The sequence below is a fragment of the Balaenoptera musculus genome, chromosome 9, assembly GCF_009873245.2.
Source record: "Balaenoptera musculus isolate JJ_BM4_2016_0621 chromosome 9, mBalMus1.pri.v3, whole genome shotgun sequence".
Lineage (NCBI taxonomy): Eukaryota > Metazoa > Chordata > Mammalia > Artiodactyla > Balaenopteridae > Balaenoptera > Balaenoptera musculus.
Window position 1 is genome coordinate 52346812 of NC_045793.1, and position 17700 is coordinate 52364511.

At 41.6% G+C, this 17700-nt stretch overlaps 1 protein-coding gene across 1 annotated transcript in view; it reads right to left on the reverse strand.

Annotated features, from left to right (window-relative positions):
• The window catches only part of MPP6 (membrane palmitoylated protein 6), a 105163-nt gene extending 94051 nt beyond the window's left edge, over positions 1-11112 (reverse strand). Inside the window, 1 exon segment of the mRNA XM_036864085.1 lies at positions 10910-11112. The gene's annotated coding sequence lies outside the window, so the exon portion shown is untranslated.
• Positions 11113-17700: the final 6588 nt, after the last annotated feature.

A 17700-nucleotide genomic window follows, 5' to 3' on the forward strand; every position in this document is an offset into this window, starting at 1 on the left:
ACCCACTTGGCTATAGCGAGCTGAGTGAGTTAAATAAAGGTTACTAAAAGCTTATTCTTTTACCTCAAATGTCCAAGTTATGCTATCTCTAAAACAACAGTTAGAAACAGAAGTTGAAGTTAGTAACCTTTAAGTGAAAATAAGAAAGGCTCTGAATAAGACGTCCTAAAAATGCTTCTTAGGATTTATGAAGCATTTCCTGTCCCCCCCTACCCCAAGACTGGAAATCCTGAAACATTTCTTTCAAGGAAGTAGTGGTAAATGCAAACTAGTTGTATAGTACCCGGTATTTCCAAACTGAATTGCATAAAATGTCATCGATAATTTGTTTGATATATTTAATGTTTTAACTGGGAGGACATTAAAAGTTTATAAGGTTTTTAAGGGTTCATTCACAATCTCAGACTCCTTAATCCTATTTCCCCCACAACAGTTTAAATTCCTTCAGGGAAAACTTCTCTACCTTGGGTTTTTCAAGAACCCAGTGCTAAGGATGGCAAGTGCATACTGTGATGGCTTTGCCCATGTGCCTTCCAGGGTGTTCCAACCTTCTTAAAAACGTGGTTTAATTTTTTTCATTTATCCCCCATTCCAAAATACTAGTTTAAAAAAGAAAATTAAAAACATCTGAATCAACTTATATAAAATTACGCATGACCATCATTTACTTTCTAAAATAAGCAACTTCAATGAATTAGATTTCTTTAACTCAGCTACCCAAGTTTCTTATACCAAAGTCCCAGCTAGGATATGTAATAGATGAATAAAAAGGCAAATAGTTTTATGTAAAATGAAACTTCCCGTAAAACATTTTATTATGTGTGTATAAAAATACATATTCAAGGTAAAATAAAAAGACAAATCCACTTAAAGACAGCAACATTCATTCCAAATACTAAAGAATTCCTATTATATGATAAATGGACCATTATGAACATATTATAAGTATGGTCATTTTCTTCATTCCAAACAAAGTGCTACATTTTCAAACACTACTTACTTCTTTAGATTTTAGGGGGAAAGCAGGAGGAAAACTCAGGATTGTGTGAAGTTTATAAAAATTTTAGATTACGTTGGAAGGAATTTTTGAGGTTACATAGTCATCTTTCCACCCAATATTTAACTTGCCTTTGTAAACACACTGAAATGTCATATAGAAATAAGACTTATTAACTTTAGTCAACAGCACATAACTTACTGGACTACTTTAAAAGCAAAGTTCTTTTAAAAAATATTTACTAACAGACATAGCTCTTACACTGGAAAGAAAAAAGTGAAAGTATGAATCAAGCAAAGGCACTGAAGACATATTTGTTCAACAAATATTATCCACTGTACACATAACACTGTACCAAACAGTAAGAGAAGAAAAGGATACTGATATTTACTGTACCAGACTCTGTGCTAGACACTTTACATATATTATCCAATTAAAATCTTACACCAACCCTACAAAGTAGATGTTATAATCCCTATTTTAGAGATAAGGTATATTGAGTTTAGTAGTAACACCAGAATCTCTGCCAGCAAGCGTATTGTTTATACCACACAGAGCTCTGTGTCCTGAACAAAGTAAAAGAGCTGGAAGTTGGAAAAACTGGAATTACAACCCATATCGCTAACTCTCTTGCCTTGCTGAGTAAGAAAATAATAAAGTACCCAGTTTCAAGAAACTGTATCATTTCACTATATAAGGAACAGTGAAAATGTTTTGCTACTAAGCAAAACTCCAAATAATATTTGTTACAGTTAATGAAAAGTAACTCAAGCATTAAGATGGTAACAGCAATAAAGTTATTTATGGTAATATCATATAATTTATAAACTCTGTCATTATAGTATTAAAACAAAATTTTCTAAAACTTCCAAAAATCTGGAAGTAACTGTGACATTAGCTCTCACCGTATCACCAGATGAGAAGCTATTTAAATGAGCTACAACTGGAAGAAGTACTTGCAATATCTTAGCCATTCTTTTCTGTACAAAATTGGATTTCTTTATACACATACACGTGTGTGCGCACACACACATCCTATATATATATATATATGTTGTATTTGATACAAGACCATGAGAGCTATATTATTCTTCATATGAAAACCAAGTTGAATGCTTTGGAAAGACCCAAAGAAAGCAAGTGACAAAACAAGGAAACAAAAAATCCAAATTGCTGTATAATTAAGTGTAAGCAAGACAGCTATAAACAATCCAGGAGTCACAAAACACTACAAGGATCCTACACTCAGATTCCTTCAAAAACTTTTAAGTTTTTGCTCCTAAGTTAGGATCGGTGATAATACACAAGTTTATATAAGAATGTTGACCCAGAGCTCCAGTCAAAAGATACATACTCAAAGAAAAGATTGGTGCATGCATGTATATTTATATTTTGAAAGTGAAAATATGTTATTTAAGGTATATTGAGTCATTTTTTATGACTCTTCACTTAAATCAACTTTCAATCAACCAAAAACTACCACCAGACATAATCAAATCATATCAGAGGGCTTTACTCATCATAGGTGCTAATATAAGATTTTTTTTTCAGGAATGATATACAAGAAACTATTGGCAATAGTTACCTTTAGGACAAGGTTTTTCGACCTCAGCACTATGATATTTGGGTCGGATAATTCTTTGTGAGGGACGGCCTGTCCTGTACATTGTCTGCAACATCCCTGGCCTCTACCTGAGAGATGCCAACAGCAACTGCCTCCCTGTTATGATAGTCAAATGTCCCTGAGGGGACAGCAAAATTGTCTCTAGCTTAGAAACACTGATATAGAAAGAGAGGAATGAGGGTGGGGCAAAAAGACTTTTACCAGCCCTCCTTTTCTGGACCATCTGAATTATCACAGTGGTAGACTGAAAAATGGTCCCCCAAAAGATATCCATGTCTTAGTCCTTGGAACCTGTGAATGTTACATTATTTGCAAAAGGGATCTTTGTGGCTGTGATTAAGTTAAGGATCCTGTGACGGGGAGATTATCCTGGAACAATAGCGGGGGGCCTCATATGTGTCCTTATGAGAGAGAGGCAAGGAGAGAGTTCTCCTTCTCTCCCACACAGGAAAATGTGATGAGAAGAACAGAGCTGAGGGAGATTTGAAATTCGGCCCTTGAAGACTGGAGTGATGCACCCACAAGCCAAGGAATTCTGGCACCACCAGCAAATGCAGAAGAAGCAAGGGACATAGTCTTTTCTTGAGCTTTTGGAGGGAGCACCCTGTTTCCGCCCAATGATACTGATTTCAGACGTCTGGCCTCCAAAACTGTGAGAGAATAAACTTCTTTTGTTTTGAGCCACCAAGTTTGTGGCAATTTGTTACAGCAGCCACAGGAAGCCAACTCAATCAGAAAAGGTTTTGATTTTTAAAAATCTGTGGATGAGCAAATGAGATAACGTGTGGAGAACACTTAGCAAAGCTCCTGAAACATAGTAAGCATTCAAATATACTGCTGATGCCATTATCGATGCTAAGCCAACTATGTCTAAGCTCCAAGCTCTTGGTAGCAAGAGGAAAAAATAAGGATGTTCAAACAGTAAAACAGGGGAATACATACACAAGACTCAGGAGTGAAAACACATGAATCAGCCCCTCATATGATGTGTACCTACCAGCTACGTCAGTGTTACGTTATAATTTGTCCTATACTGAAAAGATAAATGGTGGATGAGGCCAGCCAAAAACAGCTTCTTGGGGGAGGCAAGCTTAAACATTTATTAGCAGAGAAGAAACAAGGGGGCAAAGAAGGGGAAAGCATGAAAGTGAGCAAAGCAATGGAAATCAATTAGATGCTTGTAGACTATCAATCTGGCTGAAGTAGAGACTAAGGTGAGACAGACCTTCTGAGATTAGTTATCTAAATGGTAAAGGACCATAAAAGCTATGCTGACTGATTTGGTCGTTAAAAAGAATATTTTATAGGATGTATTATTTTACAAATATTGGCTCTTGGGGATTTAAAAAATATGAACATGCTCTGGCCGCCCTTCAGAGCTACTAAATTAGAATCCTTTGGTGTGGGATAACTCTAAAGGATTCCGATACCCACTCCGGTAGAGAGCCCCGGTATCAGAGCCAATTCATGGCAAAAGACCTACAGAATTAAAGTCTCATGAAGGATATAATGTATCCTCAAAGTATGCATTCAACTAAATCAACAGCATTTTCCTAGGTTAAAACTTCTCCCAAGATGTAGCCCCTCTGGGTTCCACCACAGACTTTCTATAAATCCCTCACTCTTTCCTTTTCCTTTCCTAAGCATGTGGCCCTGATCTGCTCAGTCATCTTCCTCACGCTTTCTCACGAATTTTTCTAGCAAAGGTCCATGAATTTCAGCTGCCCTCCCCCATCTTTCCACAACATTTTTCTAACCCAACTAAGATCTAACAATATTTCATAGAACAAAGGAACCATGTAAAAGTTCCATTAATATATTATATAATAAACTTATAAAAGTGTTCTATGACCATTTATTGTAATAAAATCCGAAGTACATATATTAAGTGAAATTATAAATCATTTTTTACAAAATATTTCCAAAAGCATAAAATTATGAAGTGGCTATAAAAAGCCAATAAGCTAAGCCCTGTTCACTTCAATCTTTACTTAACTGTTACTAAGTAGCTAACAAAGTACAAGGCTCTGAAAAGATACAAAGTATATGGAAATCTCAGTGATTTAGACACAAACTTCACCAGTACTAGGGTAGAAGAAAAGGTGACCTGGGAAGGAGAACTGAATATGATCCTTAAAAAAAAATCTCCTTTGTGTGTGTGTTGGGGGGCGGGGTGTGTGTGTGTGTGTGGAATCTTGCTGGCTTTACCTTTGCCTGGGTTTATTTCACGATTAAAGCCAAAAATAAAGCAACACAAGTTAGTGTTCAGGTAAATAAGTTAGTTCTTTCCTCTCCCATAAAAAGCTACACCAATTTATACATATTCCCAGGTAGTTCTATTTACCTTAGCAATCTTCAGAAATTTCAATCACATCAAATTCTATTGATATATACTTCCACCAGCAATGCGTGAGAACATCTGTTAGTCTCTATCCTCTTCAAAAGTACTATCAGATAACCAACAAGGACCTACTGTATAGCACAGGGAACTCTGCTCAATACTCTGTAATAACCTAAATGGGAAAAGAATTTGAAAAGGGATACATGTATATGTATAACTGAATCTGTGTACACCTGAAACTAACACAACATTGTTAATCAACTATACTCCAATATAAAATAAAAAATTTTAAATGTACTATCAAACTTTTTTGATCTGCCAATCTAATAGCTGAAAATAGTATCTCATAGTTTTAATTTTTTATATTTATTTTGTGAGGTTGAATATCTTGATATATATGTTTAAGAACGATCTGAATTTCCTCTTCTGTGAATTATCTGTTCATGATCTTTGCCCACTTTATGGTTGGTCTTTTTCTTATCAATTTGCAGGTACTCTTCATATATTAAGGAAGTTAGCTTGTTGTCTATAATACAAGTTGCAAATATTTTCCTTAGTTCATGCCACTCTGTTTCTTTCCTTCATGTATATATTATCCTCAACCAGATGGTAAATTCCTTCCATAAAAGGACATTGCTTTTATATAAACCCAGGACAGTGCTTTTCAAATCTTCCAACTACATATAGCAGCAAAATTTAAAAGAGGGGAAACCAGCCTTTTGTGGGGGGGGGGGGGTGGTAAGGGTGAAAATGAATTATCACTGGGGCACCTACTTGGGTTGACTGCCCAATCCTATTTCACATGATTACAGCAAGTACAAGCAAGTTCTAGTAACATGGTATTATAGTTTGTTGAACAGGGGAGGGATGGGTGCTAGATGAATCTGTTTCCTGTTGTCTGGGCCAGTGCAGGGAAAATTAAGGAGCTGCTGATGGCCCTCTACTAAGAGGACTAGGAAGTGGTCTTCTACAGCATTAGAAGATGTGAAGCAAATGCACAGTGAAGAGTAAAGAGAAGAGATGAAGTGTATCCTGCTGGCACTGGAGTTCCAGAGTCCGAACCCTTGGATTCCTTTAGACACTCCTGCATCTTTACAGTATATCTCACTTTTTGTTCATACCAGTTAGAATGGATTTCTGTTACTTACAGCCAAAAGTGCCTACTTACTACAACTATCATCTACTCAAATCATTTCATAAAGGAACATTTTTAACACCAAAGCCTCAGGAGGGATAGAACCTCAAATTTTAAAAAAAGGAATATTTATATTTAATGACAGCTGTGTGCCAGGAACAAGTCTAAGTTCTTGGAATATACTGTTAAACAAAAGAGATAAAAATCTCTGTTCTAATGGACCTTGCATTCTAGTGAGAGTATACAGATAATAAAATAAAAATACAATTTCAGATATGATAAACAGTTTGCAGAAAAAAATTTAAGTAATGGGATACAGGGAAATGAGGATGGTGCCATTCTGACAGGGTGGTTAGATAATAATGCTCATCTGAGAAGGTAATTGAACTGAAACCTGAAATGATGAGGAGCCAGTTGTGTCATGTTTTCGGATGAGAATTCCAGGCAGAGGGAACAGACCTAAGTCAGGAACAAGCCATGACATTTCTGGGGGAAAAAAAGAAGGGCAGTGTAGACGGAATATAGTGAACAAGGGGGAATGATAAAGAAGTGGTAATGGAGTAATTGATCTAAGAGGGAAAGGTGTAAGTTGGTAAAGTAAGTAGGAATCAGATCATGTATAGGAACTAGTAGGCAGAGGAAAGGATTTGAAAATAACTTGAGCTTTATGAAAAACTCACTACATTGTCTTTAATTCTCATTTTGCTTTGCATCAGTGATAACTTTACAAACCTTTAGAAACTACTCCCCAAGTATTAAACACAATGTTGAGGTTAGCTAGGAATGAGCATTTCCTAAGCAGAAAATATCTCTTCTGGAGGATTATGAAATGTTTTAAGAAAAAAATGCAAAGCCATCTTAAAAAAGAAGAAACTAGGAAAGATGGTAGAAACTACTTCAAATTCTGTACTACTTATTATACTGTGAATGAATCTATATGCTATGATCAAGATTGCACAAAGGTCTTAAAGAAGAACTTAAAAACTTAAGTCTTTTCTAAGCTACTAGAAAAATAACATCCTTTGCTGAGTTCACTATTATTGAATTGGACGTTAACAAAGTTAAATATTGTCAGAAGAGAAAACTGGAAACTAGACTTCTCTGACTTTATTGTATCTCTTGAGAATAGCTACAGCTTAATGGTCAACAAAGTTGTGGGTTTCAATCTTATCTCTATTACTATGATAAAGGAAGAACTTCCCCTACATGATAAAAATTAGGTACAAAGTATGCTTCAGTATCTTTTCCTCTGAAAGCTTTTTAAATTAGGAGAACAATCAGCTTTAAGAGGTTTGGATACAGTACAGCTCACATAAGAGGGTGTTCTCTCCAGATCTTTCTGGACAACTAATATCTATATAAGCAAAGCAAGTAATTAAACCTGCACTGCTTCTAAGATTAATATCAGTAAAGTCAGATCTTTGAAAGCTCTAATGTATTCATGAATCTCATCTTTCACTGTGTTAGATATTTAGGTAGCCCATGTAACCAAAAAGTAGACTGTTAATAACACAATCTATAAAGACAGGTACTTTTTGAGTGTGGTGTGAGTTAAAGAAATAAAAGTCATTTAGACACCTCGATCAAGACTTGATTCTGAGGGCATCCTCCTCAACATATTTCCAGCAGTTTGGCAAAGTGCTCAGGGATGATTAGTAGCGGTGTATGGGAGGGAGGGATACGGTCAACCTAAATTGTAAAGTCTCCCCCCAGTGGCCACATACAAATAACAGGAAGAGTTGGGAAATGATCGCAGCTCCTGTGAGACTGACCAAAAGTAATCTATGCAGAATCTGGTAACTACAATGAAGACATCAAATCTTTAATTCAATACTAGCACCATATCAGTGAAGAGCCCTCGTCTGCTTTTCTGCTCTTATGATATTCATAAATGTGAACACTATTTTTGGAAGGAAAGAATCTATAGGTTCTTTTTTCTCAGTACAATTTTTTAGGAGTAATTTAATGATATCCTCAGCCCAGTATTTGTTTTATCTAAATGGAAAGGTGTTCATTCCTCCGGAAATAAATAAGAGCACATCCCTTGCAAGTTAACTACATCTACCTGAAGTGATGTTCTGATACAAATTTAGTCACTTACTAAATGAACCACCTTGTTAAAGAAAATTATAACCAGTGCTAAAAACCTAATGTCTAATTTGCAAGACACTCTTTTTAAAAAACCACCTAGAACTAGGTAATTTATAATACAGCAAGTGACATAAAAAGTACAGCGCTTGGGGCTTCCCTGGTGGTGCAGTGGTTGAGAATCTGCCTGCCAATGCAGGGGACACGGGTTCGAGCCCTGGTCTGGGAAGATTCCACATGCCACGGAGCAACTAGGCCCGTGAGCCACAACTACTGAGACTGCACGTCTGGAGCCTATGCTCCGCAACAAGAGAGGCCGCGACAGTGAGAGGCCCGGTGCACCGCGATGAAGACTGGCCCGCGCTTGCCAAAACTAGAGAAAGCCCATGCACAGAAACGAAGACCCAACACAGCCAAAAATAAATAAATAAATAAATAAAATTAAAAAAAAAAAAAAGTACAAATGGCTCCTCTTGCCTCTTTTAACATTTATTTTCTCGGTGTTTTTATAATTAGGTAGTCTTTGACCGGCACTAACCCTGTATTATTTGTAACTTGCAATAATTTTCTGATGTTACTTTTAACAAAGCTTGGATGTCAAAAAAGTGAGGGGCATTTAATTAAAATCTCAGTTGTCTTCTGCTAACCATCTATTATTAAATGGTAAAGTATATAAAGGGATGGTAAATACTCAAACAACTTCAATTTTAAAAGCAGAATATAGATAACATACACGGAGTCTCACAATTATGATTTTCTTGGTTATCCCAAGCTAAAAAGAGGGGGTGGGGGGAGGAGGAAGAGAAGCAGGCTGTGTAGTCTTCTGGAACAATTTCAGCCTTAAATGAGACTCAGGAAAAATGCAAACTGCTCCCATGAATGTTTAAGAAAAAAATGATTCGTTTAAAAAAAAAAATCCAACAGTTGGCCTACAGAACAACAAAAAATGACACTTATATAGAGCTACCAGACTTGCTTAAGCCCCTAATTTTTCCAGTGTTCATTTGATTTAGAATGTAAAAAAAGAAAAAATTCATTTTGAAATTCCAAGTGGAAAAGCAACTGAGTGGCATCAATTAGAAAAGGGCACACACACACACATCCCGGAATGGTTTTTTTTTTTTTTTGCATAAAGATATTTAGTGTACAATCTCTATAGGACAAAAACAGAGCTATTAAAAATGTTGCCACTTGTATATTATGTAACCCTAGTCTAAACTAAAAGAAGCATAGACCTTAAAGAGTAATACATTGTGCAAACGTCTATTTAAACATAAATTTAAATACATGATAGATTTCAGATACAGATGACCTCAAAATGACACAACCCACAAAAGTTCTTTGTTTACTGTAATCAGGCCTCAGAAGACATGACTATAATCAGGCCTGATACAATAATACCGTGAGGTCTGTTGTTCAACCTGCGTACCGCAACTATCTCCGCATTGGTTAACAGCGTGTTACCTCTCCTAAATATTCGGCATACGGAAGTTTCCCAACGACCATCTGAAAGATTTCACGGGAAGAAATGGCTGCTAAACCATACTCTCATTGAAGAGCGATTTAACGCACCTCCACTGTTCCGAGCCATATAACAAGAAGACCAAGTCAGGAAGCACAAAGTAAAATTCCAACCATCCCCAAAGGCATGGAAAAAGAGTAAAACGTGGCTAGCTTGACCTTAACCGGCTGTTTATAAGTAATGCGGAGAATTTTCTGAGCTTCCCCATCAGCCTTCAATTACCTTCCTCGCCTGCCCCCACCCCCTTTTACGTGCCCCAACTGATGGAAGTTGAATGGATGTAATCTCCAGCCGTAATCCCAGGAGCTGGGGAGATTGAGACTAAACTCCCAAGAAAGTGTTAAAAAGTCCTTCTGCCAAAACACCCACCAACCAATCCACATCCTGTCATCACGCCGACCGTAAGATCCCTCCATCGACTCGCTCCTGGCCCTCCACCCCGCCAAAAAAGCCAAAAAAAAAAAAAAAAAAAAAACCCATAAAACCACAAACAAAAAAAGCCAGCACCTTTCTGGTTCCAGACCAACGTACTCAGAATCGGAAAGCACTGCCTCAGCCGCAAACGCCTCCGGAGCAGCGTGTGCTCGGCCCAAAACCACTCTGGCCAAACAACTGGAGTCTCGTGCCTCGGAAGTGGCAGCAGTACTCGCCGAAAGCCTCCTCCCCCAAGAACTCGGAGCTCGAGAGGCAGCCAGAAGCCGGCGGAGTCGCCCCCACTGGGGACCGACCCCGAAGGTGTCAGTCACGGCAACCGCCGTCCCCGGCGCGGCTCTCCATTCATGCTTTAACGCCACTCTCGCCGCAGAGGGTGCAGGCGCCCTCTCGGAGGGGGCCCCGCGCCCCCAGCCCCAGCCGCAGCCCTGCCCCAGTCCGGGCCGCGCCGAGGAGCGCGGGCGGAGAGCGGGGCGCGGCGGCCGGCAGCATGGGCCAGACACGTTGCCGCGCCCGGCCCGCCAGCCCGCACGCCCGCACGCCCGCAGCCCAGGAACCGGGGGCCCCGCAGAGCGCGCCCCTCCCGCGCGAGGCGAGACGAGCCGAGCAGCCCCCGCCGCCCCCGCCGCCCGCCCGAGCCCAGGTGCCGAGGGGGCGGGGCGGGCCGGGGTCCCCGCGTGGCGCGAAGCCTCAAGCAACAGGGCGCCCCCCGGCCGGCTCGGCGCGCGGCGAGACCGTTACCCGAGAGAGTGGGGGCCCCGGCAACTCACCGGCTCGCACCTCGGCTTCCTCCGCGCCGCCGTCGCTCCCCTCCTCCCGCCGCCGCTGTTCTTCCTCAGCCGCAGGCGCCGCCGAGCAGCCCCATCTACAAACTCGGGACTCGTAGTTGGGAACTGGAAATGCGGCTCTCACTCCCCTCCGCCTCCCTCTCTCTCCGCCCCCTCCGTCGCTTTCCACTCCGCCCGGCTCAGGTCGCCGGCGCCGCCGCCACCACCGCGCGCGCGGCCAGCCTCCCCTCAGCCGCCCTTCTCCTCCGCCTCCGCCACCGCCTCCTCCTCCTCCCCCTCCTGCTCCCGCTCCCGCCGCCGCCGCCGGGGCGCGCTCCCTCCCGGCCTCGCGCGTGCGCCGGACGCCGGGGAGTGCGCGCTCGGGAGCGAGGAGGCGCCGCCGCCTCGGGGAAGCCGGGCCCCGCCCCTCCGGCCGCGGCGCGGCGACCAGGTGGAGCCCCCTCCGAGCGCCCGCAGACGGCGGCGTCCCGGCCAGATGCGCCGCCCGCGCCCCGCCGCCTCTCCAGGGTCTCCCTGGTCCTGGCCCCGAGCCGCGCCCGCGAGAGGGTCACCAGACCCAATCCGCGCCGGGTCTTCCAGACCGAAATTGCCGCTGTCATTCAGCATTTACTGATGAGCAAGATACTCCCCTGGGCGTTTTCGGAAGAGGCTCCTCCCAGCCCTTACCAAGAGTTTACGTTCTAAGAACCCACCAGTCGTGGGGCACAAAGGATAAATAGACCTCGAAGAAAAGCCTCTGAAAATCTCCCCCCTCCCCCTTCACACTCACACCCCTGGTTCTGACGTGTGTATTTGGCAGGTTCCATAGCTCTGACGGTGTCCTTCACGAATTTTCTCCCGAAGGCCCAACCCGGCTGATTCACACGCTAGGAAATGGACGGACACTAGCTCTTTTCATAGCACCGGGTCTCCCGTGGAACTCCCAGGACACCAGTTGTTCAGATCCTCCCAAACATCTGGCCTTCCCAGACTTCGGAAGTGGGGACTGCCATCCTTTCCACCTCGACTCTGCCGAGAGCTTGGTGAACTGGGATGAGTGACCAGGTGTGCAGATGATGCGTTTTGACAGGAGCGCAGACTTAATTTTTCAGTTGAAAGAAACTGAGCAATGCAGTGCAGCAGAGGCTCTGGCTAGAGAAACACAGCAAGACAATCAGAGAACTTCTGATTCCCTTAACATCTACCTAATCCCAAGAGATCTGTGAACCCTCAGACCTGTGATGGGGGCTTTTGGCAAAGCTGTTCTTCCGAAAACTGAAGAAACTGTGGACGTGTTCTTTACATTTTACAAAATGTATACTGCAGTCTTTTCAAACCGTGAATGTAGAAAGTGCAAGTAAAACTTGACATGGGAGGAACGTCACGTCAGGTGGCTTCCTCTATGCAGCCTTTCCTGGCTTCTCTTGGGCACAGTTGCACTGTTCTGCACAAACCAGGCATTTGATAAATGTTTGCAACATGGCCCTTTGGATTCAGAGATGGAGTTTCAAGCTGTACTGTGTCCGGCCCCTCGCCGAACCCCCCCCCCCGGGCCCCCCCCCTGCCGGCCCCCGGCCACCCAATCTCTGTGAGTGTGGTTAGCACAGAAGGGAGGGAGAGAATGCTTTGGGTGAGGTGTTTAAGAAGGCCCAGCCCCCAAAACAATGATTTTTCTCTTAGCCTCAACCAAGCATCAAAGATTAATTTACTTTTCCGTTAGGATCATTAATTTTGCAAACCAACATGCAGGGGGAGTTTGTAGCCTATTAATTTAGAACCTTCTTTCCTGGAACAGCAAACCTGAGGAAGGGAACTTGGAAGCATTTAAGGACACCTGAATGTACTAAGGGATACAGAGTAACTGTGGACACGTGTTGAGCCCGCCCCCCCCCTTGTAGTCAGGCCAGCTGGATGAAATGAAGTAGCAAGTGCCCCATGCCCAAGAGTGAGGCGAGGCGGATGCAGAAGGGAAGAATGAGGTTTCTCCTCTCAGAGAATCAGCAAAACTTTCAGGTCTTCCTTTTCCTCCTCCTTGCTTCCCAGACCCATTAGCTTCCCACGGGAGACCCGATGGCTCATCCCTGCTGCACCCTACCCAGACCTGCCAACTTCGATTCTCTTCTTCCTTCTGACGCTCAACCTCAGGATACCCCCCTCCTACCCAGGGAGTGCCCTGAGCTCCTCTGAGGGAGAGGGGATGAGTGTCATTTCTGGTGTGTTCCTGATCCCTTACAGTACGCTTTTATTTTCTCAAGGGTGTTCTGGAAGCAAGGTACTAACCTTCTACTCCACCCCCAGTCCCTGAAAATAGGATGAAGTTTACTGAGGAAGCTTTGGGGAGCGAGAGATAGGGGAGTCTCTGCCCCTCAAATCACAACATGTAGTCCTCCCTGACTTACAGCTGGGACCAGTCCTAGCCAACTCCCTTATCCCTGCATGTACCAGGGACCCAGCATTTGGGAGCAGGAATATAGGAACAATTATCTTTCATTTACAGTTCCAAGTCTGTTCTTTAATTAATGACAGCTATTACATGGAGACTTACCATGCTTGTAAGACTCAGCCTCATCCTCAGAGCCAGAAAAAAATGGTTTTGCTCCACACCTGCCTTCAATTGCTTGTCTTCAGGATGCTCTTGACAGTGAAGTTTCTCTTTCAGTGCCTATATTTTATCAAATATGATATATTATAAAACACTACCTTTTATAAATAATAGTGCCACTTTATGACATTCTGCCCTTCCTCTAAACTTTAAAGGTGGGACATGTCAGAATAAGTTTAAAGTGATTTAATATGAACTTTGGAATTCTCATCATTGCTTGCCAGCCCATCATTTCTGAGACACTACCCATCCATTTCCCATACCTGTTACAAATTCTTTGTTCCAAGAAAGTGGAATGTTATGATTGAAAACGATGGGGAATCTTTCTTTTAGTGTCCTTAATGGTTTGGCTTTTCATTTTCTTCAAGGTTACTCTAAAAGGATCATAATTTTGCCACAGACCAATATCTCTCCTAACTGTAACTCAATTTAAAGTCTGAATTTTGATTTTTAATTCCAGAGCATCTATCATTGGCTTTATTTCTGCCTTCAGATATAAACAAAATCTTCTATACTTTCAATATGATTTTTTTTCTCTCTCTCTCTCTCTCTCTTCTGAGTTGCTTTGGCACTTCAGAAATTGAGAATTTTTCTAATAATAAAAGCCCCAAATCTTAGCAGGTCCTACCTGTTTGTTTTTCAACTAATCCATCCTAATAAGATCGGCAATGCTCCTGGAATATAGCTTTGTGAAAAATTGCAACTGACATGTACCACAAAGTCCAACCAAGCTTTCCTCCAGAATACTTTATTTAGCTTCACCCCTTTTATCTCTGTTCACAAAGCTAGGTCAGATACCAATTTCCAGCCTCCTTGCTAACCTTTCTAATTCTAGTCTCTCTCTTGCTTGCTTGCAGTTTTCCCTACACTTAGAGCAGTACTTCTCACTTTGGGCTGTTTATTGGAATCATCCAGAGAACTTAAACAAACAAACAAAACAAAGAAAATAAAAAACATTAAAAAAAACCACTGACGGCCGGGTCCCAACTCTAGCTTTCACCGTTCTGCCCCATAGCCTAGGCACCAGGATTTTTCAAAGCTCTCCAGGTAATTCTAATATGCAGCCAGAGTTAAAAACTACTGAAATGAGTCATCTTCCAAACAACATTTTATACCAAGTCTTCTCAGAATATTGGGGTGGCTCCAAATTACCTCAAGTAATCAAATTAAAGTACCTAATCCTGTGCTGTAAGACTCTTTGCCAATTGACTAGAATAGTCCCCTTTCAAAACAACTTAAATTTATCTCCTTCCTAAAGCTTCCCCAGATTAGTCTCACCTGGCTGCCTAAAGATCACTGTTCCCAATCTTCTGAGCATTCCAACTGGCACTGGTTTACAAGCCCTTGGACCACAGTTGATTGTGCGTATTATTGTTTTAATCTAGCTTTCATAGATATCTGTCAGAGGCTTACTTGTAATCTAAATCTCTCTGAAGTCCCACTAGGTTAACAGACAATCTCAAAATAAACAGAAATGTTATTCTTAGCAGCACTTTCTCCTACCCACCAGAAAGAACATTCCCTGACACAAGGGCAGTTCATTTTTTTTCAGTCACCACAATTAAAGCCAACAGTTGTAAGAATTTGCATGTTTGGGGTTTTTTTCTTGTTGTTGTTTCTTACAAAAATTAAAAACAGCCTGTATATCTCGGTTGATCTCCCTGACTGTCCTTTCCACCATTCATTTACTTTAGGCATTGCAGTTTGGCTTCCACACCCCCCTCTCTCAACTGAAACTACACTTTACTGCTGCCACAACTGACATTTTCATTCATGTGTTTATTCATTCATTCACTCATTTATCAGTGGTAAATGCTGGTAATAAAATAATTAACAATACCAAATTACCCTTACCTAATGGTGGAGAATAATAAACAATTAAATTATCACATGATAAATGCTATGTCAGGAGTCTTAACCAGACACAATGGAATCCTGGCAGGGTGCGTCTTTGCTTAGTGTTCAAGCAATCCAACTTCTCTGCAGTGTCTGAGGAGGTTAGCCTCTCCACCTTTTAAACCTCTCCTTTCCTTCTATTTCCCTGACACTTTACGACCCAGGACCGCCTTCTACTTCTCTGGTTATTCCTTCTCTGCCCTCTTAACTTGTGTCATCTTCTCCCACTTCCTAAATGAAAATGTTCCACTTAAGAATGGAAGAGATTTTTGAGGGAGAAAGTGTAGACAGAGAAGAGACCACTGTTTCTCTCAAGAATCTCATGGACCCTTAGGGTTCTATCTTCAGTGCTTCCACATCTGTATCTACAGTTCTACTCTCCCCTGAGGCATGTTTTCAACTTCCTGTTGAATATCTCCATCTGGATAACCCATTCACAGCTCAAATTAACGTCTAAAATAAAATGTATTGTTTCTACCCCCCTGCTCTATCACTCCTGCAGGTTTCCCTTGTGCCTCTTTTACCCTCTCCCTAACAGATACAGCCTGCACCCAGGTCCCTTGAAATTTGCCTTTTCAATGTCATTCATAGGAGGGGGTTCTCTTGTTCATTTCCTCTGGCCCTATAGAAAGTCTCCTTGTCCAGTCCCACGTGCATCTGAATGCCAGATGTCAGTCATATCATCCCTGCCTCCTCACTGCCCATGGGACTCTATTCACAAGGTCATTCACAACAATCTTCAAGACTCCCCCGCCCCCATGTGGGGATATTACACATCAGTCATATCTTGCACCTTTACATTTCCACCCCTCTGTTTTGGCAGGAATGCCTTTCCCATCTCTGCTGGCCCAAATCCAAGCTTTTATGCCCATCTCACATCCTCCTTTTCCACTACGATTTATCTGCTCCACCTTAAACAGAGGCAACTGTTTTCATTTGAATTCCTGTAACATTTTATCTCTTACAGCCCTTTATCTATTCTGCTTCACAATAGCATCATTTGTTTTTGAATATTTATCTTAACACTCTTTTCACCACAACTGCCAGCCCCATCTCCTACTTACTTGCAGATAAGAATCCAGGGTGCTGTGTACAGGAATGCTTGGCAAAATACTACTCATAGTGGGGGCTCATTTATTGAAACAGATAAAGTTGTTAGTTGGTGGACTTCTAAAATTAAAGATAATTAAGTGGAAAAAAATGTTGCTAATTAGAAGTGAACTCTTGCTCTTGTATACAAGCTACAGCTGAGAAGCTCTTCCAAGGGCAATCAGATTTCAGGCAGGGACCCTAATTGAGCTACTGGAGTTTAACAGACAGCAGCCAGCTGCTATATCTAATTAACCCTTTGGGAGTCTCATTTCAAACTGGCTTCCAGATTCCAGCTCTCCTATTTATATACGAGCTAAAAAAAAAAAATAATAGCAGTTCTACTCAGGCATCAAAAGTAGATTTTAAAATATATGAAAACAGAAAAAAATTTAAAGATTGTGAATATATATGGTGTCAATATGGTATCCTAGGCTCATTGGATAGGCAGAGAGGCATGAAGTCCTGGAAGGCAGAGGTCTTTATGAGGAGTCTTACGGCATTATAGTAAAAAAGAGTGTCTGAATAGCCATTAAGCACAGAAGCAAAGGGTAAAACTCTCTGAGTCTGATGCTCTTCCAGAATACTGGAGGGCAGACTTGAGGGCAAAACCAAGTGAAGAGAGTGCATAGTAGGCCCCTAAGACACTTTTGTTACACAAATGAATGAAACATGATCAGGATACTGGGAACAAAGATGAAGTAGGGGTGTGTGTGTGTGTGTGTGTGTGGTGGGGATAGTCAGGGCAAGCTGTTTTGTCTGTTAAAAAATAAAAATCCAGGAACTTGATGGCCCAGTCTAAAGTGATGCCATCTTCATGGTAGGGAGTAAAGGACACTCCATTCCTCTTTAAAATATCAGCTGTTTATAAATATGAAAGACCAGGTCTTTTAAAAATCCTGCTTTGATAATAATAGTGAATAATAACAATTATCTATTGTGCTCATGCCTATGCGGCAGACAGTGTTTTATGTCCTTTATATCCTATTTGAGTCATTATTTTCCTCGCCACTTTACAAATGAGGAAACAAGTGAAGAGCGGTTAAATTAACCTGCCCAAGGCTCCATAACTATGAAGTGTTCAAGTCAGTTCAAGTGCAAAGCTCCTGCTCATTCCCACACTTCATACACAGGGTGCTTTGTAACTCTCAGGTCAATTCAACCGGAATGAATTATAGTGCAAGTCACCACAATTAAGGGTTCTCCA